This window comes from Callithrix jacchus, chromosome 1, assembly GCF_049354715.1.
Source record: "Callithrix jacchus isolate 240 chromosome 1, calJac240_pri, whole genome shotgun sequence".
NCBI classification, from domain to species: domain Eukaryota; kingdom Metazoa; phylum Chordata; class Mammalia; order Primates; family Cebidae; genus Callithrix; species Callithrix jacchus.
The window spans coordinates 218,469,271-218,491,249 of NC_133502.1; the positions used below are offsets into that span (position 1 = coordinate 218,469,271).

Here is a 21,979-nt window from a genome sequence, read left to right on the forward strand (position 1 = left end):
AAGGTCAGTGTGAAGACCCCAACGCAGGCATCAAGGAGGCTGGGGCTGCTGCAGAGCCTGAGAACACTGGCCTGGACTCTGAATGAAACAGGGAGCCCCAGGCTGGGCCAAGCCAGGTGAGGTGGCTCACGCCTGTAATCCCAGCATTTTAGGAGGCCGAGGCAGGTGGATCACGAGGCTAAGGAGATTGAGACCAGCTTGGTCGACGGGGCGAAACCCTGTCTCTACTAAAAATACAAAAATTAGCCAGGTGTGGTGGCGCACACCTGTAGTCCCAGCTATTTGGGAGGCTGAGGCAGGAGAATTTCTTGAACCCTGGAGGTGGGGGTTGCAGTGAGCTGAGATCATGCCTTTGCACTCCAGCCTGGGCGACAGAGCGAGACTTCGTCTCAAAGAAACAGGGAGCTCCTTTTCGGTGTCAGCACCCAGTCTCGGCTCCTCAGCTGCGGTGAAAGGTAAAAACAATTTACTTTTTAACTACATGGACAGGGATGGCTGTGTCCCCATAGAACTTCTTAGAAAACTCACGTTTCAATTTTTTTTTTTTTTTTTTTTGATAGCCTTGTTCTGTCACCCAGGCTGGAATGCAGTGGTGCGACCTCAGCTCACTGCAATCTCCGCCTCCCGGGTTCAAGCGATTCCCCTGCCTCAGCCTCCTGAGTAGCTGGGATTACAGCTATGCACCACCACTCCCGGATAATTTTTGTATTTCAGAGTAGGCGTTTCACCATGTTGCTCAGGCTGGTCTCGAACCCGAGAGCTCAGGTGATCCACCTGCGTCTGCCTCCCAAAGTGCTGGGATAACAGGCGTGAGCCACCGCGCCTGGCCGATATTTGAATTTCACATATTTTTTTCCTTATATCCCGAAATACTGTTTTACTTATTTATTTATTTGAGACGGAGTTTCGCTCTTGTTACCCAGGCTGGAGTGCAATGGCGCGATCTCGGCTCATCGCAACCTCCGCCTCCTGGGTTCAGGCAATTCTCCTGCCTCAGTCTCCCGAGTAGCTGGGATTACAGGCACGCGCCACCACGCCCAGCTAATTTTTTGTATTTTTAGTAGAGACGGGGTTTCACTATGGTGACCAGGATGGTCTCGATCTGTTGACCTCGTGATCCACCCGCCTCGGCCTCCCAAAGTGCTGGGATCACAGGCGTGAGCCACCGCGCCCGGCCCCGAAATACTGTTTTAATTCTCCCCCAACCTCTTCCGAGAAAAGCTTCATACAAAGCCTGGCCGAGGGCTGGAGCTGGGCTTTCAACAGTCAGCCTGAGGGCGGCCGGGGCTCACCCCACGCTCGCGCCGCAGCCGGTGACCGCGCCCCACTCTCACACTCAGGCCGAGAACACGCCTGAACCCGCGTCACCGAAGGGGGACCTCGCGGCCTGATCAGCCTGCAGACTCCAGCTGGTCCGCTCAGAAACTCGCGTGAGGAAAAGCGCACGATTCCCCCCACCCCGAGAGCGTCAGGCCGTGCGCCCCGCGCCCGCAGCCCCGGCCCCCGCCCGCCCTCCTCCCGCCGACCCGGCTCGGGGCTTAGGCGTTAATTCCGCCCCGCGGGACCGGGCCGCGCGGGAGCCCTAATCGCCTTAGGTTCAAGGGCTTAGGTCCCAGCCCGCGGGGCCCGACCGCGCCGCACCGAGCGGCCTCCGTGCCAGGTAAGGGGGCTCGGGGCAGGACGGGGACCCGCCCTGCAGGCTGTCCCGGAAACCCGCGGTGGGCCGTTGGGAGGGCGCCGAGCAGCCGCCAACGGCCAAGCCACGAGAAGAAACCGCGGCAGCCGCTCCCCGCCCCGCCAGAGGGCCTCGGCCCAGCCAACCGCCCTCCCGTCCGCGCCGGCGTGCGCACTGCGCCTGCGTAGTTTGCCCTCTCGAACCTGGGGGCGGAGCCGGCGCGGGCACTGCGCCTGCGTCGTCCGCCGGCTCTGCCCCAGCAGCGGCGCCTCAGACGCTCTGTCCTCCTCGGCGGCCGGGGATGAGGCGGGACGGGGAGGCGGACACCGCGCCTGCGCGCGCAGGCCCCGCCCCCCCCCAGACGACCCCGCCCCCTGACGGCCCCGCCCCGCGCCGCGCGGGGCCCTGGGAGGGGCGCAGCGTCCGGCGGCGTCGCGGGCGGCGGGCGGCGGGGCCGCGGGAGGGGCGCGGGGGCAGACAAAGCCGCGGTAATGAATGGAGCGTCCGCCCGCGCCGCCGTCGTCCGCAGCGGGCCGGGAGCCGCCCCAGAGGCTGGGCCGAGGTGAGTGCGCGGGCGCCGCCGCCCCGCCGCCCGCCGCGAGCCCTGTCCGCCGCGAACCGCGCCGGGGCCGGGCCGGGCCGCGCCATTGTCTGCGCCGCGCCGGGGCCGGGGCCGGGGCTGGGGCCGGGACCAGGCGGGCGGGGGCGCGGCTCCGTGGCCCCGGGGTCCCCGCCCGGCGCCGCCCCGGACCCGCCCCCGTGCAGACCCGGGCCCTGACAGCTGGCGCGGGGGCGGCGCCGACAGAGCGGCCGAGTGCCCGGGGTCGGCCCGGCCTGGCCCACGTGCCCCGCGCCGTTGCTTCCGGGCGGACGGGACGAGACGGATCGGACGGGACGGGGCTCGGGCTCTGGGCGCCGCCCGGGTCTGCCGGGAGCCGGCTGCCCCGGCCACATCGAGTTGCCCCGCGAACCCCGTCCCTGGGACTTCTCTGGATGTGTCATTCCCGTCCCACCTCCGGGATGGGCCACCCGGGCCCTGTTTCAGGTCTCAGCCCAGACGGGTCCTTGCGACGCGCCCCTGAGGCTGGTTATTGTACTTGGTTCTGCGTTGACCGTTGACATTTAATGAATAAAAACAAAACTTGCCTTGCGAACCATCACTTCAAATGTTTTTCAGCTGCAGTTGTTTTCCTACACCCGAGTGAGCTCGCAGTCATTTTTGTTTCTTCTTTTGTCCCGTTGTGTGACCCACATCGTCTTCATTGCTAAGAGAATTGCTACCCCTCGGCCTCGCTTCTGCGCCTTCGTATTTCGGGTGGTCCTGGTGGACCCGAGCACCTCTCTGGAAACACGTCCCGGCCAAGCTGAGCCGTCAGAAGCTTGTGTTGGTCAAAAGGGAAGTTATTTATTTTGAAGTTAGCGCTGATTAGATTACGGGCATAGTTTTTAGAGATCCATTCAGACCTTGTAATGTGTCAGTTTGGTAAAGCAAGGCCATCCTGTGACTTTGTACGCAGAAATATTTTTTATTTCTTCTGTGTATGTCATGGTGTCAAAATTGAGACTAGGAAGGATGTGGTTGGGATTTTTGGAAAAAGTGCTATGAATAAGCCACATTTTGATTATGAATTAATTTCAGTTACTAAACAAAGTTATGTTGCCAGAGGAAAGTCGACGGGTTTGATTCCATGCTCCAAGGGTTTCCGTTGGGATGTCCACACTTCCCGCAGTCCTTACACGGGTTATCTGCTGTGATGACTGGCTTTTTCTCAGGAAAAGATCGCGCAAGAGAGATTCTGTATGAATCTTCAAAAAGTTTCAAAGGGCGGGTCTTTTAGGTGAGGACACAGTTAATCCATACGGAAAGAAACCAAATACTTGTAGTGCACTTGGCAGGTGCTTACGGGGTCTCCCCCAGCACGCAGCCTTGGTTCAGTTGACTCCTGAATAAGGAGATTAATGTTTTTTGGGCGTCAAACCTCTCCTCTTTAAGTTTTCCTCCCCCCCACTCCCTCCCCCACCACACACACAGTGAGTAACTCAGCCCTGCAAAGTATGCCCATGACATCTTGGAGACACTGTAAGAAAATTTCTAGGGGAGCAGACTGATGTGTGTGTGCACCAAGGAGCTGAGAAGCCATTTCCTTCGTGAAAGTCTGTGTGTGTGTGCGTGTGTTTCACATCCCTAGTGGGACGCCCTGGAAGAGGAACCCTGGGAGCGGGAGGAGCAGTGAGTGACCTGGTGGGTGCTGTCCTTCACTTTGTGTTGCATCTTGTTTGCCTGGTTTCAGCTTCTGGTCCGGTTCTCTTTGGTTTGATGGTGTCTTTGAGAGGAGGTGGAACTCCCGGGCGTGGCTCTGCCCAGCCCTGGGGTCGAGGCCAAACTGGCCCTTCCTTACCGACTGACTTCCTTCAGTATTGAAACCTCAGGACCTGAGGATGTAGCTATAGGAATCGCTCTTACTCACACTTGGCCGTGTAATAAAGTCGGTGTGCCTTTACCCTGTGACACCCCTTAGCGGTTTTTTTGGTTTTGGCTTTCTGCTTTTGTGTCTGTGAATTCCAGCAGCTCTCCGGCTACAGCCCCTTCCAGGGCCTTGGCCCTTTCTGCATCCCACTCTTCCAGGCCCTGCTCCTGCTCCCCGCTTTTCAGCGCCTAGGTTTTTCTTCATTCTGCGGTACCTCAGATCACTTCCTTGCTGATCACTGGATATGTCCTTTTGGGAGTTCAAATTCTGGGAGGCATTGTTAGGAATAAAATAAGTTCTTGGCTGTTTCTGAGGCGGAGGGGAGCAGGAGAGACAGAGGTGCTTGCCTCTGTGCCTGCTGGGGCCAATGGTGGTTTTAAAAGGCGCTGCTCTCAGGGAACATGGCAGCGGTGAGGAGCAGCAGCGTAAAGCAGAGAAAAAGGCCCAGTAAGTGCTTCAAGGAGAAACACCGGCAGGTGAGGGCGGGGGTGATCCCAGTTTCTCCTGGGAAAGTGTGCTCCGGACCTTATGGGGAGAGAAGGTTAGAGTCCAGCCCTGAAGGGTCTGGGGGCAATGGCAGAAGCCCAGGAGAGCATCGTCCGGGAGGGGCAGGGGCAGCCTTGCAGCATCCCAGCACCAGCCTCCTGCCCATCCCCAGGGCCTGCTGCTGAAGCCACCTCCCAGCTCCCCCAGGTGTTTGGGGATTTGGGGACAAACAGCCTAAATGACCCGCACTGGAATGCTGGCCAGCTTCCCATCTCTCATTCTACCTAAAGGCTTTTTGGCAGCCATGGCCCAGGTCTTTCCCAGCAAAATCTCTGTGCAGTAGAAACAGCTGATACTGGCCTGGCCCTGGGGGTGGGGCTGGGACCGCTGCAGCCTCCTGCTTCCTGCTCAGGGTGAGGAGGACCTGGCCCCCCGCCCTTCCGGCCTCACCACCTCCACAGACAAACCCTGAGGGGCTGACTTTCTCCAAAACTCCACCTGTTTGCTTTGGAGAGCAGGGTTGGGAGCCTGTGCACTTGGGGAGAGCTCCGGTTACCCCATCACAGAAGCCATATTCCACATCCTGTAAGTGAGAGACTCCCCAGCAGCTTTCGGCCGCAGCTGCGATGTCAGGCCTGTCACTAGTGGGACTGCCCGGACCCCCAAGATATGGATACATGGTGAAGGTGCTGGTGCTAAATACAGGGGACCCACAAAACGACCTAGGAGAGTAATCCACATGGCCCTGTCGTGTGACCCAGAACATTTCGGGGATGGAACACAGACCAGCTGACCTTAGCATGGTGGCTGGCTGGCTCTGGAAGATGCCCTGTTTTCAAGATGGCCTTGCCTGGGTTCCTGAGCACGTCTGACTGGGTGTCTGGAGTCAGACCCCTTGCCCCTGTCCTTGACCTTTAGCTTTGTCCCCCTTCTCTATTTGTTTGTTTCTGAGACAGCATCTCACTCTGTCGCCCAGGCTTGAGTGGAGTGCTGTGATCTTGGCTCACTGCAACCTGTCTCCCAGGTTCAGCTACTTCCCAAGTAGCTGAGACTATAGGCACCTGCCACCACGCCCGGCTAATTTTTGTACTTTTAGTAGATATGGGGCCATATCTACTCTGTTGGCCAGGCTGGTCTCGAACTCCTGACCTCAAGTGATCCTCCCGCCTCAGCCTCCCAAAGTGCTGAGATACAGGTGTGAGCCACTGTGCCTGGCCCTCTTCTCAGTTTAGCTCAGACCTGGATGTTGGCTTCTGTGTGGGCAGCCTTTGTGAGCCTGTGGCTCCTGCTGGAATTTGTGGCAGGTGATGTGCACCCTCAGAACAGGTGAACGCTACTCTCAGGTGGAGACCGGATGGAAATTATGTCCTCAGGAGGAAAAACTGCCATCTCCCAGTCTCAACCAGGCCCAGTCTGATGTGCCGCTCTTGGACTCTGGGTGTGCTCCACAGCCTGTTGAGGTCATGTGTGCTCTGAATTGGAAACTAATATACTTGTGCCGTGCGAAGGTTATTTGAGTATTATTCTAACTACAGCATTGGCACTCCTGTGTGCCTTGCCCCCAGCTGGAGCTACTGAGCCTGCCACCTGCTGCCACCTGGCACTTGCTGGACTGTCTTGAAGGGAATTGCAGATACCAGGATGCTTCTCTAAGCATTCTTTCTCCTAAGAAAGGAGCAAGGACGTTGTACTGTCTGCTGACAGTCGAGTCATCAATGGCGTCCGCGAATCGAGGCAGTAACCCTTGGCGTCGTCCGGTGCGTCTTCAGTAGCTGCATTTCCCAACCGGAGTTGAGTCCAGGGCCACTCGTCACAGTGCTTTGATGTCCCTCTTGGTTCTGGGGCCCCCAGAGCACCCCCTGTGATCGGGCAGTGGAAGGCAGTTTGGGCGCAGGTGGTGCTGTGTGCCGACTGTGGGTGGACGCTGTCCCGTGAGATTGGATGTGACTTTGCTCCCTGGCTCTTCACCCTGCAGTTGGCAAGTTAGATGTGGGGTGTCAGGCCGTGTGGGCACCCTGCTCCCATCACACTTAAACCTGCTGTTGGTTGGTCTTCCCAGCACCCGTGGCCAGCAACACTGACTTCCAGTGCTGTCGTTCCTTCTTTATTTTCATCTGTTTCCCTTCTTTGTTACCTCTTAGAAAGAGAAATGCGAATTTCTTTCCCTTTATTGCCAATTTTTAGCAGAAGATGGTCTAGCAGACACCTCCATGGGGGCAAATGTTTGGACTTTTCCTTTGTCTTCCTTGAGTACCAAGGTGGACTAGTGGACTTTCATTTACTGGTGTGTCATAAGCTATTAAAGCCTTTTGTTTTGTGCTCAAATGGCTGTAAGTGTGACCAGTTGGGAGCCTCTTCCAAGCTGGCCCCCGTGTCCTTCTCACTGAGCAAATGGTCCTTTCTGACCCGCATCACAGGCTTATGGTGACTTCTTTCCCATGCCCGCGTCGGCTGCTTCTCCAGAACGCTTCCGTTCCTTTTAGTGCAGAAAGGCCTGTGGACACCGAGGTCCGGGCCTTAGATGTGTCCATTGTGTGTCTGTTACTGCTTAATGCCCTCTTTGCGGACATAGTTAGAAGGTACACGTTTAAAACATTGTGAGTTCATACTGGTATTCTCAATATGTATTACAGTTAAAATTTATTTTAATTTTCATTAAAGTCATGTCGTTTTGCTGGGTGCAGTGGCTCACACCTGTAATCCCAGCACTTCGGGAGGCTGAGGTGGGCAGACTACTGAGCCCAGGAGTTCCAGACCAGTCTGGGCAACATGGCAAAACCCCTTCTTTACAAAAACATAGAAAAATCAGCCAGGCATGATGGTGTGTGCCTGTAGTTGAGCTACTCAGGAGGCTGAGATGAGAGGATCCCTTGAGTCTGGGAGGTTGAGGCTGCAGTGAGCCGGAATCTTGTCACTGCACTGCAGCCTGGGTGACAGAGTGAGACCCTGTCTCAAAAAAACAGTTTATGTAGTTTTACTTCATTTTTTTTTACCTAATTAAAAAAAAAAAAACTTTTTTTTCTTGCTGTGTTGACCTGGCTGGAATGCAGTGGCTGTTCACAGGTGCGATCCCACTACTGATCAGCATGGGAGTTTTAACCTGCTCTGTTTCTGACCTGGGTTCGTTCACCCCTCCTTAGGCAAGCTGGTGGTCCCCCGCTTCTGGAGGTAACCATATTGATGCCGAACTTAGTGCTGACACCCGATCGGCATAGCACGCTGCACCCCAGAACTCCGGGGCTCAGGCGATTCTCCCGCCTCAGCCTCCCGAGTAGCTGGGACTACAGGCACACGCCACCAAGCCCAGTGATTTTTTTTTTTTTTTTTTTTTTTTGAGCACATTCTGTCGCCAGGCTGGAGTGCGGTGATGTGATGTTGGTCACTGCAACCTCTGTCTCCCGGGTTCAAGCAATTCTCTTACCTCAGCCTCCCAAGTAACTAGGACTATAGGTGCATGCCACCATGCCCAGCTAATTTTTATAGTTTTAGTCGAGATGGGGTTTCACCATGTTGGCCAGCATGGTCTTGAACTCCTGACCTCAGGTGATCCGCCAGCCTCAGCCTCCCAAAGTGCTGTGATTACAGACATGAGCCACTACACCTGGCCAATTTTTTTGATTCTTAAAATTTATATCTTATTCTGGAAAATCTTAGTACCATTGGCATAATTACTTGTTTTGTGCTAAAATGTAAAATAGGGTGAAGAATTATAATGCTACTGCTAATAAAACTTCTCAGTTATGTTTGTGTATTTTTGTTGAGTTCTTTTTGTCCTTAGTTATGTTCCACTTTTGTTGAATAAAGTGGTGTCTTTTAAAATTCCTTGACAAATACTCTTGTTTTATTATTGTATTTATTTTTCCCAAGAAAGGAAGAAGAAATAAGATGAATATTCTTTTCTCTGGTTATTTGCCCATTTGTTTGTTTCAGATCATGTGTAGATGTAGAATTTTTTTTTTTTTTTTTTGAGACTGATTCTCACTCTGTCACCCAGGCTGGAGTACAGTGGTGCAGTCTTGGCTCACTGCAGCCTCCACCTCCCAGGTGCAAGCGTTCTCCTGCCTCAGCCTCCTGAGTAGCTGGGATTACATGCACAAACCATCACGCCCCGCTAATTTTTGTATTTTCAGTAGAGACGAGGTTTCACCATGTTGGCCAGGCTGGTCCCGAACTCTTGGCTGCAAATGATCTGCCTGCTTCAGCCTCCCAAAGTGCTGGGATTACAGGCATGAGCCACCACACCTGATCTGTTTGTTTTGAGACAGTCTGGCTCTGTCGCCCAGGCTAGAGTGCAGTGGCCTGATCTTGGCTCACTGCAGCCTTGACCTCCTTGGCTCAAGCGATTTTTCCCCCATAGCCTCCTGAGTAGCTTTCTGAGTAGCCACAGGCACATGCCACCATGCCGGCTGATTTTTAAAAACTTTTTGTACTGATGGGGGTCTCACTGTGTTACCCAGGCTGGTCTTGAACTCCTGGGCTCAAATGATTTACTTGCCTTGGCCTCCCAAAAGCTGGATGACGGGTGTGAGCTGCCACGCCTCGCCCCCGTGTCTGGTTTTCTGTCCAGCACACTTGTGAATGTGCGGGTCCTGTTGATGGGCTCTCATCCACTGTGGGGTGCCACTGTGACTGACAGTGCAGTGTGTTGCGTTGTGTTTGCTGAGGGCGTCTCCAGCTGTCCCTAGCGTTGGGGTTGCTGGGTGAGTGCTTTCAAATTCCCCCACACAGGCCTGCACCCCGGTCAGCACTGGGGGAGAGGGTCTGACCAGCAAAGGGCGTTAATTACTAAGCGGCTGGATGTTTGCCAGGTTGATAGGGTGAGAAGTGGTATCTTGAACTCGTTTTCACTTAATTTGCTTCAATCTGAAAGTGGAAAATGAAAAAAAAAAAAAGTACTTTACTAAACTGGATGTACCATGGAGCACTTGAGGTCATCGAGCACAAGTGACTCGTTCTGTTAGTGAGTCCCCGAGGGCAGCTGTCCCCGTGCGTGGAACCTGCACGTGCTGCCACACTCCTGCAGAAAGTCCTTGGAAGGTGGTTTCTTTGTTTTTTTTATTTTTGGTAGAGAGGAGGTCTTGCTTTTTTCTTTTGAGTCAGAGTCTCACTCTGCCCTCAGGCTGGAGTGCAGTGGCGCAATCTCTGCTCACTGCAGCCTCTGCCTCCTGGGTTCAAGCGATTCTCCTGCCTCAGCCTCCCGAGTAGCTGAGATTACAGGCGTGTGCTGCCATACCCAGCTAATTTTTGTATTTTTTTTTTTTTTAGTAGAGACAGGGTTTCACTGTGTTAGCCAGGATGGTCTCGATCTCTTGACCTCCTGATTCTCCCACCTCAACCTCCTAAAGTGCTGGGCTTCTAGGCATGAGCCACCTTGCCTGTCCGAGGTCTTGCTCTTTTTGCCGGGACTGGACTTGAGCTCCTGTGCTCAAGCAACCTTCCCACCTTGGCCTCCGAGTAGTTGGGCCTGTGGGTGTGAGCCACTGCACCCAGACTTTTGTAGCTTTATACGTGTGTTTTTAAACCTTTTTTATTTTAAAGTGTGGCACAGATACAGAAACTGGATAAAGTCCATGTCTAGCGCACTGAGTCACGTGATGAGGTGAACACAGCTGTAACCGGTGCGTGGCTGGAGAGGTGCCTGCCAGCTTCCAGAGCCCCTGTGCGTCCCGCCCAGCCCCTCCCTCCAAGCAGAAGCTGCCTCCACCTTAGCTTACCGCAGTTACTTCCTTATTCTTTGTTGTTTTGGCTGAACTGAGTACCTCTAAATATTAGTTACGTTTTTCCTTTTTTTTTTTTTTTTTGTTTAGACTGAGTTTCGCTCTATTGTCCAGGCTGAAGTGCAGTGTCATGATCTGGGCTCACTGCAACCTCTGCTTCCTGAGTTCAATCGATTCTCCTGCCTCAGCCTCCTGAGTAGCTGGGATTACAGGGGCCTGCCACCATGCCTGGCTAATTTTTGTATTTTTAGTAGGCAGGGTTTGACCACACTGGCCAATCTCGTCTTAAACTCCTCACCTCAGGTGATCCGCCTGCCTCAGCCTCCCAAAGTGCTGGGATTATAGGTGTGAGCCACCACGCCCAGCCAGTTTCTTCTATTTTTAAAAATGACCTTTCAGTCTTTTTTTTTTTTTTTTTTTTTTTGAGATGGAATTTTGCTCTTGTTATCCATGCTGGAGTGCAATGGTGTGATCTTGGCTCACTACAACCTCTGCCTCAGCCTCCCGAGTAGCTGGGATTGCAGGCATGCACCCCACACCCAGCTAAGTTTGTATTTTTAGTAGAGATGGGGTTTATCCATTTTGGTCAGGCTGGTCTCGAACTCCCAATCTTAGGTGATCTACCCTACTCAGCCTCTCAGAGTGCTGGAATTACAGGCACGAGCCACTGTGCCTGGCCGATGTACAGGTTGCATTATCCACCCCACCTCCTGTGGAAATTATTTGGTGGTTGGACTCGTGCGTCTCACACTCTAGAGTTTGCTGGCTTCATTCCTCTGGTGAGGCCCAATGTGTTCCTCTGTCCTTTGATTTCCTGTAGATTGTGTTTGTTTTGTTTGTTTTGAGGCACGGTGTCACTTTGTGGCTCAGGCTGGAGTGCGGTGGCACGATCTCTGTTCACCATAGCCTCAAACTCCTATGCTCAAGCGATTTTCCCATCTCAGCCTCCTTAATAACTGGGGACCACAGGTGCACATCACCACACCCAGCTAATTTTTAAAACATGTTTTGTAGAGATGGGGTCTCACTGTGTGGCCCAGCTGGTCTCAAGCGACCTCCCAAAGTGCTGGGGTTACAGGCCTGGGCCACCACGCCCGGCCTCCTGTAATCTGTTGGTTGGATCGGAGGCTTGGTCAGATTCAGCTTTGGCCGCTGGCGGGACTTCTTTTGGGGGTGTTATGTGCTTCCGTGGGAAGGCACCAACTGGTTGGCTGCCTCTCTTTTCTGCGGCTGGCAGCCACTGATGCAAAGAACTCTGGTTAATTCATAAAAAGTGACAAAAGTGTGATGTTATTGGCTGGGCGCGGTGGCTCACGCCTGTAATCCCAGCACTTTGGGAGGCCAAGGCAGGCAGATCACTTGAGGTCAGGAGACCAGCCTGGCCAACATGGTGAAATCCTGTCTCTACCAAAAATACAAAAAAAAATTAGCTGGGCATGGTGGCGCGTGCCTGTGATCCCAACTACTAAGGAGGCTGAGGCAGGAGAATTGCCTGAACCCAGGAGGCAGAGGTTACAGTGAGCCGAGATTGTGCCACTGCACTCCAGCCTGGGTGACAGAGCCGGACTCCGTCTTAAAAAAAAAAAACAAAGTGTAGGCCGGGCGCAGTGGCTCACGCCTGTAATCCCAGCACTTTGGGAGGCCGAGGTGGGTGGATCACGAGGTCAAGAGATCGAGACCATCCTGGTCAACATGGTGAAACCCCATCTCTACTAAAAATACAAAAAATAAAAATTAGCTGGGCATGGTGGTGCGTGTCTGTAGTCCCAGCTACTCAGGAGGCTGAGACAGGAGAATTGCCTGAACCCAGGAGGCGGAGGTTGCAGTGAGCCGAGATCGCGCCATTGCACTCCAGCCTGGGTAACAAGAGCGAAACTCCGTCTCAAAAAAAAAAAAAAAAAAAAAACAAACAAAGTGTGATCTGGCTGAGTTATTGCTTCTTTATGTAGTAGATGAACTATTAAAGAGAAATCTCTTCTTATCTACACACTGGTATTATAGTTCATGGAGAAAATGGATTCTCTCAAAATTCATCCGCTTTCACAGTACTGAATCGTTTTCCTGTTGGCCTCTGAAGGTGAGCATTCAGGGATTTTATGTTGGCATTGATGAGCTAATGAGTTTAAACATGTTTGGGGTGTTACACTGTGTCCTCTCTGGACAGCGGGAGCCTTTACACGCTCACTCCTGGACCCTTGCGGCGTCCCGTCTGTACTTTCTCAGAGGTTTCTTGCTGTTTGGCATGTTCTAGGCTCATCTTGTATTTTTCCTGCTCCGGACCGGACATAAGCCATTTCTTCAGCTCTGGTTTCTTTTAATGGCTTGGAAGTGATGTTTCAAAACCACAGTCTGGGTGTGAGAGGTGCTTATTGCTCTGTGGTTGGCTGTGGGTTCTAGGCCTCTGCAGTGGGCAGAACTGGAGCATGTGGTCTGCTTTCCAACAGCGGGGCCTTCGCTTGGCGGTACGTTCATCTTACGTCTCTGTCCTCTTTCCCACTGAGAGTCTTGCTTCTCAAGGACAGTAGAGATGAGAGAATTGGAATATTGCATAATGTTTCATGGGCTTATCTCTTGCTGCAAACGTCACAATCTCAAAATAATAACTGCAGTACAGCTGCCACCTGTATCATTACTGAAAACAGATTTTTTTGCTTAAGTCTTCCCATTCTGTGTAGTTACGCAGGGTCTGTGCTGCAGCATGGAGCCATTACCTGCTGTAGACGCTCCACAGCGCAGGAAGGGGCCACGTCTGATAAGCCCATTGAAGTTGAAAATGCTCTGAACAGCTGATTGGAGCCTCGGTGTGGTGTGTGGTGGTTCCCACCTGTAATCCCAGCAGCACTTGGGGAGGTTGAAGTGGGAAGATCACTTGAGCCCAGGAGTTTGAGACCAGCCTTGGCAACATAGTGAGACCTCCTCTCTGCAAAAAATGTTTTAGGTGTGGTGGCATCAGGTGTCGTTCCAACTGCTCAGGAGGCTGAGGCGGGAGGATCACTTGGGCCCAGGAGATAGAGGCTACGGTGAGCTGAGATTGTGCACTGCACTCCAGCCTGAGTGACAGAGTGAGGCCCTGTCTCAAGAAAACAAAAACAGAAGAAGCCCTGATTAAACCATCGTAAAGTTGAAAAACTGCAAGTCAAACCATCGTTAAATTCAGATGCTCCTGACTTGACCTTAGGGTTCTGTCCCCATAAGCCCCCCATGAAGTCGGAAATCACAGAGTCCAGCCATTGTGCTGTGTTTTCTCCCCGCAAACCCTTGTTCAGTCCTAGCTCTGGAAGTGACTCTCACTAAGGGCAGGGGTGCGTGCTGAGAAATGTGTTAGTCAGTGATGATGTCGCATGAGCTTTGTGTAGCAGTGCTGGTTCACAGACCGAGATGGTATAGCCTGTGCATCTGCACAGCACTTACTGCACTGACTCCTGTAGGCGTGTGTAACATGACATCAAGGATTTGTGTGTCCAAACAGTAAACAGGTGGCATTCCCATCTTACGGAGCCACTGTGGGCTGTACTGCTGTCTGCTGATTGAGGCGTTGCTGTGCAGCACGTGACGGTGTGTGTTAAATGCTCACACTGGGGCTGGGCATGGTGGCCACGCCTCTAATCCCGGCATTTTGGGAGGCTGAGGCAGACGGATCACCTGAGCTCAGGAGTTTGAGACCAGCCTGGGCAACATGGTGAAAATACAAAAAAAATAGCCAGGTGTGATGGTGCACCTGTAATCCTAGCTACTCGGGAGGCTGAGGCAGGAGAATCGCTTGAGTCTGGGAGACGGAGGTTGCAGTGAGCAGAGATCACACCACTGCGCTCCAGCCTGGGCAACAGAGCGAGACTCTGTCTCTAAATGTAACAATAGGTGCTCACATTGGATCCTCATGTTTCTCTTGTCTTTCAGTTGAGGCTTGTTCTCTCTCCTATGCTCTTCCTGGGTAGATCTCTCAGGAAGAACTCGTGGAACAAGACTTCCCGACTGCCTGCATGTTGATAATAGTTTTTCCGCATTCATTGTGCTTGAAGGTCAGTTTGGCTTAGTATAAAGTCCTTGGTTTGTATTTTCTTTTTTTTCCCCTTTATTTTTTCTCCTTAAATTTTTGTAGAGCTGGGATCTCGCTATATTGTCCAGGCTGGTCTCAAACTCCCAGCTTCAAGCAGTCCTCCCGCCTCCACCTCCCAGTGCTGGGATTCTAGGGGTGAGCCACTGCGCCCGGCCCTTGAATATCTTAAATATGGTATTCTATGGTCTTCTAGAGTAAAGCATTGCTGTCTAAATCCTAACAGTTTTTTCTTCCCAAGTGACTTTGTATCTTGCCTGAGAGCCCAAAGAATTTCTTTGAAGTCTAGTAATTTTATTAGAAAATAAGTTAGTGTTATTAGTTGAGGATGGGTTTTCTCAGTCCCTTTGACTATGTGATTTGGCAATTTCTAATTCAGGAAAGGTTTTTAAGTGCTTAGTGTTCTGCTCTCTTGCCCTGTCCCCTCCTGTTTCTGGGGTGGCTGTTCTGATTGTACATATGTTGGATCTTCTTTACCTGTCTTTTAAATTGGTCTCTTTCTCTTGAGTCTTTTTTAATCCTTTCATTTGTTTTTCATTAAAAATTTCTGTTTCCTCTTCATGTATCTTAAGCTGTCATCTGTGGAGTTTATTTTCATGTTTCTTTTTTTAGTCTTTATTCTTAAAGTCACATTTTACTTTTTTTGGTTTTTTTGAGATGGAGTCTTGCTCTGTTGCCAGGCTTGAGTGCAGTGGCGTGATCTTGGCACTGCAGCCTTCGCTTCCTGGGTTTAAACACTTCTCCTGCCTCAGCCTCCTGAGTAGCTGGGACTACAGATGCACGCCACCACGCCCAGCTATATTTTCTATTTTTAGTAGAGACATGGTTTCCCCATATTGGCCAGTTTGGTCTTGAACTCCTGACCTTGTGATCCGCCCACCTCAGCCAACCAAAATTCTGGGATTACAGGCGTGAGCCACCATGCCTGGCCTACTTTTATTTTTGTGGGATCTGTAATCTCATATCAGAGTTTTTCTATCCTGATTTATGTTGTTCTTTCTATCATTTTATTAATGTCTTCAGTTTCTTTGGAACGAGCAGTTACCATTGTCATTGAACTTGAGGTCACCTTTTTCTGTGAGCATAGTTCATTATCTGCGTGATACTTTCCTGCTCTTTATTTTTTCTCATATTCTTTCGTGAGATTTGCCTGAATCCTCTTCTGTTGCTTACTGTAAGAGTTTTCTAGTGCTGCTTTAACGTGTTACTGCACACTTAGTGGCTTCACATAACAGAAATTAGGAGTCACAGATCTGATGTGGGTCTCCCGGGGCTAAGTCAAGATGCTGGTGGGCCAGGCTGCCTGTGTGGCGGCTCCGGGCAAATGCAGGCTCTTAGTCTTGCGCCTTCGGGCTGCATCCTGTGGCTCGCAGTGGTTTGGTTTGCGTTTTTTCCCTAGTGTTTTTCTTTTAGGTGAACCCTCGTTGACTTGAGGTCTTTTCTAACACAAGCATGTGCAGTTGCTCACTAAGCACCACTTTAGCTGCATCTCATCAATTTGGTGGGTTGTATTTTTATTGTCATTCAGTTGAAAATACCTTCCAGTTTCCCTCACAGTTTCTTTTTCACCTGTGAGTTATGCAGAATTGTATTTTATTTCCAAATAATTGCCTATTTCCCAGATTTCTTTTTTTTGCTTTACAGTTTAACTTGATTGTGTTTCGAGCACTTGTATAGTTTCGGTCCTTTTGAATTCCCTAACGTGTATTGAATTGGCTGGCATGTGGTCTATACTGTGGGATGTTCCATGGGCACCTGAGGAAGCGTGGGTGCAGTGCTCTGCCTGTGGGTGCCGTGCTCCAGTGTGTGGGTCACATGCTCCGCGTGTCTGCTGGGTGTTGCACGGGCACCTGAGGAAGCGTGGGTGCCGTGTGGCGGTGGGTGCAGTGCTCCGATGTGTGGGTGCGGTGCTCCGGCGTGTGGGTGCAGTGCTCCGGCGTGTGGGTCACATGCTCCGGCGTGTGGGTGCAGTGCTCCGGCGTGTGGGTCACATGCTCCGGCGTGTGGGTGCGGTGCTCCGGCGTGTGGGTCACATGCTCTGGCGTGTCTGCTGGGTGTTCCATGGGCACCTGAGGAAGCGTGGGTGCGGTGCTCCGGCGTGTGGGTCACATGCTCTGGCGTGTCTGCTGGGTGTTCCACGGGCACCTGAGGAAGCGTGGGTGCGGTGCTCCGGCGTGTGGGTGCGGTGCTCCGGTGTGTGGGTGCAGTGCTCCGGCATGTCTGCTGAGTCAGTTGGTTGACAGTGTCGCTCAAGTCTTCTCTGTTCTCGCCAACTTTCTGTCTAGTTCTGGATGGCCTGGCAGGGCCAGCAGCCTCTTTACCTGTCAGTTTTTGCCCTGGAGACAGGTGCCGGCTGTTTTATTTTGCCTCATGTCGAGCCTTGGACCCTGGCTCTTCTCTGCTTTGCTGATGTGCAGAAGGTCCCCCATGTTGGTGGCTTGGTTCTTGGGCCGTCCAGTGAGACCTGTTGTCTACTTGGGGATTATCCGTGTGTTAAACGCTCGGTGACTTCTCTTCTTCCAGCGGTCCAGATCTGACACCATATACGCCCTGACCACAATGGGGCTTGCATCCTGTATACCCGTCATCAATTAAAAATATCCTCAGTTGAAAATAAGTTTAATACACCTAATCTGCTGAACATCGTGGCTTGCCTAGCCTCCCTTGAGTGTGCTTAGAACACTTAGCATTAGCCTACAGCTGGGCAAAATCGCCTGACACAGAGCCCGTCGTGTAATAACGCGTTGAATAGCTCATGTCCGAGTATCACACCGTATGTTGCTAGCCTAGGAAAAAATCAAAATTCAGAGCTCAAAGTAGTTTCTGCTGAGTGCCTGAAGCTTTCACACCATTGTAAAGTTGCGGATTTGTAGGTTAGGGACCGACTGGACCTTATTCATGGTTTGTCCCTTCCACTTACATTTTGTGGTTAACCGAAAAAGCTTGTCAGTCTTCTTTTGTCGTTGCTGATAACGTCAGAGGATTGTGGTTTTACTTTTATTGAGAAATTTGAGGAAACCAAAAACATAAAATCTAGGCGGTATTGCAAACAAATGAACCTACTGTATTTCAAATGCGTGAAATAACTACATTAAGGGAGAAAGCTGGCCGAGGCGGGTGGATCGTTTGTGCTCAGGACCTTGAGACCACCAGCCTGGGCAACGTGGTGAAACCCTGTCTCCACAAAAAACGCAAAAACTTAGCTGGGTGATGGCGCACATGTGTAGTCCCAGCTACTCAGGAGGCTGAGGTGGGAGGATTACTTGAGCCCATGATATGGAGGTTGCAGTGAACCAAGATTGCGCCACTGCACTTCAGCCTGGGCGACAGAGAGTGAGACTGTCTCCTCCAACAAAAAAGAAGAATGAAAAGAAAATTGACCAAGGAAACTCTCAGATGCAATGCTTTGATTATATACCTTCAAGTATAAAGATAAAAAGTTATAAACTGGCCGGGCGCGGTGGCTCAAGCCTGTAGTCCCAGCACTTTGGGAGGCCGAGGCGGGTGGATCACGAGGTCAAGAGATTGAGACCATGCTGGTCAACATGGTGAAACCTCGTCTTTACTAAAAATACAAAAAATTAGCTGGGCACGGTGGCGCGTGCCTGTAATCCCAGCTACTCAGGAGGCTGAGGCAGGAGAATTGCCCAAACCCAGGAGGTGGAGGTTGCGGTGAGCTGAGATCGCGCCATTGCACTCCAGCCTGGGTAACAAGAGCGAAACTCCGTCTCAAAAAAAATAAAGTTATAAACTGATTGTCATCCCTAGTTAGAAGGCTTGTTTTCTTGGTGGCGTGGCAGTAATTCTACAGCTACTTCATGTGTGTGTTGTATCTGCGGGGCAGTAGGAGCCCAGCCTCCCAGAGCTGGATGGGAAAGGGGAGGCTCTGTCTTGTGATCTCAGAGCAGAGTTGGCGGCCTCAGTGTGATCTCATGGCTTTTATTCACATACACGCATGCATGGCGGTGTGTCTGTATTTATGGCTTTTAGTTCTTCCGCTGGAGAGCCTAAAGGCACAGGTGCCCGTAACAGTGAGTGCCCGGCTGCCCACCTCTTACCCGCATAGCGGTTTTCACCCTCGGGTCTTTTTGGCAGTGCTCTTGCTCCATACCAGATTCTTTGATCACTGCCTGGAGAGCGCTGTTGCGTTGCCTTTAATACGGGTCACTTGGAGACAGGCTTTGTGCCTGCCCTGTCTGACGGTGTTTTAGCTCGCGTTTGTCCCTGAGGGGATACTTCTGCTGCTGGCGGAATTCTGGTCTGACCCTCACTTTTTCACAGCTTCAGAGGTGTCACTCCTTTGTCTTCTGGTTTGCGCTGTTGCTCTCCAATAGTCAGCAGTATATCTAATTGGATTTTTCCTTAAAATAGCTCTCATGGAAATAATCTAATATGCATAGAAGTGGGAAGAGTCACATGATGAACCCTCAGAATGCACACATCCTCAGCTCGGAAGCTGTTCCCATCTCATCTGTGTCCTCCACTCACTTTAAAAAAATGGATTTTTAAAAATAATTTCAACTTTTATTTTAGATTCATAGGGTACCTATGCAGATTCATTACATGGCTATGTTGTGTGATGCCGAGTTTGGGACAAGCATGACCCTGTCACCCTGATGTGAGCATGGTACTCAGTAAGTTTCAGCCCTTGTCCGCCTCCTCCCTCCTTCCTTCCCTCCCTCCCTCCCTCCCTCCCTCCCTCCCCACTCTCGTAGTCCTCAGCACCTGCGGTTCTCATCTTTCTGCCCCTGTGTACCACATGTTTAGCTCCCACTTTTAAGTGAGAACATGTGGCATTCGGTTTTCTGTTCCTGTGTTAGTTCACTTAGGATGCCAGTCTCCAGCTGCATCCATGTTGCTGCAAGGGACACAGTTTTGTTCTTTTTCATGGCTGTGTAATATTCCACAGTGCGTATGCACCACATTATCTCTATCTAGTCCACCACTGATAGGCACGTAGGTGGATCCATGTCTTTGCTGTTGTTGGCAGCGCTGTGACGAACACGTGTTCTTTGTAGAATGATTGATTTCTTTGGGTGCATACTCAGTAATGGCATCACTGGGTCGGATGGTAGCTGTTTTGTCTTTGAGAAAACTCCAAACTGTCCTCCGCAATGGCTGAAGTAATTGACATTCCTGCCAATGGTGTTTAAGTTTCCCTTTTCTCTGTAGCCTCTCCAGCTTCTGTTATTTTTCTCTTTTTCAATAAAAGCCACTCTGACAGGTGTGAGATGGCATCTCACGGTGGTTTTGATCGGCACTCGGCTGATGGCTGGTGATGCGAGGCCTTTTTTTCGCTTCCTTGTTGGCCGCTTGTCCGTCTCCTTTGAAGAAGTATCTTCATGTCCTTTGCTCGCGTTCTAATGGGGTGATGTTCTTTCTTGTTAAGCTTCTTATACGTTCTGGATTTCAGACCTTTGTCAGACGCACGGCTTCAGGTATTAATACTTTCTCTCATTCAGTGGCTTGTCTGTTGTTCTCTCTTGCTGGGAATAGTGTCAGCTGTGCAGAAGCTCTTCACTTAGGTCCCATTTGTCAATTTTTGTTTCTGGTACAATCTACTCAATTATTTTGAAGCAGATACCCCAAATCATAATTCATGTAGGAACATTTTAGTAAGTAGTTTTAAAAGGTAGAATTATTATTTTTTTCAGATGGAGTCTCGCTCTGTCACCCAGGCTAGAGTGCAGTCTCGGCTGACTGCAACCTCCGCCTCCAGAGTTCAAGTGATTCTCCTGCCTCAGCCCCTCAAGCAGCTGGAATTTCAGGTGCGTGCCACAACACCTTGCTAATTTTTAGCAGAGACAGGGTTTCACCATATTGGCCAGGATGGTCTCAAGCTCCTGGGCTCAAGCAGTCCTCCCGCCTCAACCTCCCAAAGTGCTAGGATTATAGGCGTGAGCCACCATGCCTGGCTTAGAATTCTTTTTAAAAGTTATATTTATGGCCGGGTGCGGTGGCTCACGCCTGTAATCCCAGCACTTTGGGAGGCCAAGGCGGGCGGATCACGAGGTCAAGAGATCAAGACCATCCTGGCCAATATGGTGAAACCCCCGTCTCTAAAAACTTTAAAAAAAAAAAAAAAAGTTATATGTATCAGCAGTTTGGGAGGCTGAGGTGGGTTGATCATGAGGTCAGGAGTTCGAGACCAGCCTGGCCAATATGGGGAAACCCCATTTTTACTAAAAATACAAAAATTAGCCAGGCATGGTGGTGCACACCTGTAGTCCCAGCTACTCGAGAGACTGAGGCAGAAGAATTGCTTGAACTCAGGAGGCAGAGGTTGCAGTGAGCTGAGATCATGCCACTGCACTCCAGCCTGGGTGACAGAGCAAGACTCGATCTCAAAAATAAATAAATAAAATTAAAAAGTTCCTAATACCTTTATTCCACCTTAAAATAAGCTAAGAAAACTTGCTTAGTATCAGATGGTGTCCAGATTTCCCACATGTTGTAATCTGTTCCTAGACAGTGTGCTATCTCAGCTCAGTATTCCAGTCTGATTTGTTTATTGAAAGCTAGGTTTTTTGTCCTGCAGTATTCCCCAGTCTGAGTTTTGCTGATTCATCCCTCTGGTCATGTTGAACGTGTTCCTCTGTCCTTCGTAGCTATTGTCTCCGTCTGCTTTGTCGCTCCTTTTCAGTGTTTTGATTTTTTAAATTCTGCTTGGGACTTGGAGGCGTTAAATCTCTGGTCGCAAGTCTCTTCCCAGGACTGGGAATGTTTTAGCTGCTCTGTCTCTACTTCCCCACACTTCTGTGTTCTGTTCCCCTTCCCCATTCCCCAGGTCCACAAGCGCTCACTTCCAATGTGAATACTGGCCTGTTTCTTCATACCTCGTGTGTGATACTAACTTTTCTCCTAAGACTGCCATGTAGTTTAAAGGAGAGGACACAGGCCAAGTGCTTGAGAGACGGCCCTCGGAGGTATGAGGCCCTCGGAGGTATGAGGAGTTTGGTTCCAGACCACTGCACTTAGGCAATTTTAGCAATAATGTGAGTCACACACATTTTTTTGTTTCCCGGTATTTATAAAAGTTACGTTTTCTGGGTATTGTAGTCTGGTAAGCATGCGATAGCATGATGTCTAAAACATTGTACCTACCTTGATTTTTAAAAAGCTTGTTGCTAAAAATACTAAGTCGCCTGAGCCTTCAGCAACTCATAATCTCTTTGCTGGTGGGCGATGTTGCCTTGGTGTGGACGGCTGCTGACCAATCAGAGCGCAGATTGCTGGAGGGTGGGTTGGCTGTGACAATTTCTTAAAATAAGACTGAAGTTTTCACACCGATGAACTCTTCTATGAAGGAATTCTCCACAGTAGAACTCCTTTCAAACCCTGCCCTTGCTTTACCAATTGTGTTTATGAGAGACTCCTCCCTCTTTGTTGTCCTTTTAACAGTGCTCGTAACTCCTCACCAGCAGTGCATGCCATCTCAAGACACGAGTTTCTTTGCTCGTCCCTAAGAAGCTCGATTTTTAAATAAGAGGCAAATCAGCTTATTCTTGACTTTTGGGTAGTTTGTGTCTTTCAAGTGACTTGTCCATTTCATCTGAGTTGCAGAATTTATTTTCGTAGT

At 50.9% G+C, this 21,979-nt stretch overlaps 1 protein-coding gene across 4 annotated transcripts in view; it reads left to right on the plus strand.

Moving 5' to 3' along the window:
• The first annotated feature begins 1,363 nt into the window (after positions 1-1,363).
• Positions 1,364-21,979, plus strand: part of ZBED4 (zinc finger BED-type containing 4) — a 31,688-nt gene continuing 11,072 nt past the window's right edge. Inside the window, exons 1-2 of one of the 4 annotated variants that reach the window (XM_054242750.2) lie at positions 1,594-1,660; positions 20,055-20,168. The gene's annotated coding sequence lies outside the window, so the exon portion shown is untranslated. Of the gene's footprint in view, positions 1,661-2,096; positions 2,238-20,054; positions 20,169-21,979 lie in introns of those variants that run through there. The other 3 variants (XM_035273919.3, XM_035273927.3, XM_035273914.3) reach the window with 3 other exon arrangements.